The sequence below is a fragment of the Arachis ipaensis genome, chromosome B04 (genome assembly GCF_000816755.2).
Source record: "Arachis ipaensis cultivar K30076 chromosome B04, Araip1.1, whole genome shotgun sequence".
Classification (NCBI taxonomy): Eukaryota; Viridiplantae; Streptophyta; class Magnoliopsida; order Fabales; family Fabaceae; genus Arachis; species Arachis ipaensis.
Window position 1 is genome coordinate 2,165,576 of NC_029788.2, and position 563 is coordinate 2,166,138.

Consider the following 563-nt stretch of genomic DNA (forward strand, 5'->3'; position numbering starts at 1 on the left):
TTTAGTCTTCAAAAATCATTTGATATAAGAAAGAGTATCAATTTATTAGTTAATATTATCTATTTTAATTCTTAAATAATCTTGTTTATAATTGTTATTTTTGTTAAAAACGTTATTTTATGTCATAAATATTATAACAGATGAACTTTCTAATTGAGTGGGAGGTAATCAATAATTTAGAAATGAATCCTCTCTATTTAGTAAAATGTGATATCTAACTTTTCAATGTTTTTTCTTATATTTTTTTTTGTTCTCATTTATAAAATTAACGGTGAGAAATCACACTTTACTTTTTCAAATGAAAAAAAAAATTGAGAAAATTCATTATCCAATAATTTAGTTTTTCTAAAACTTATACCAATGTATTAATAGGCTTAACGTGCCTATTGATTAGCTCTTTTATTTATTAAATGTGTAAAAAAAAAGTAAAAATGCAATAATTAGGAACATAGGATAACAAATTACTTATAATTTAACTAAGATTTTGTGTTCAGATTTTAGAAATAACAAAAAAAAAGTTATTTTTAAAAATTGTATATAATAAAAAATATTTTAGAAAAAAA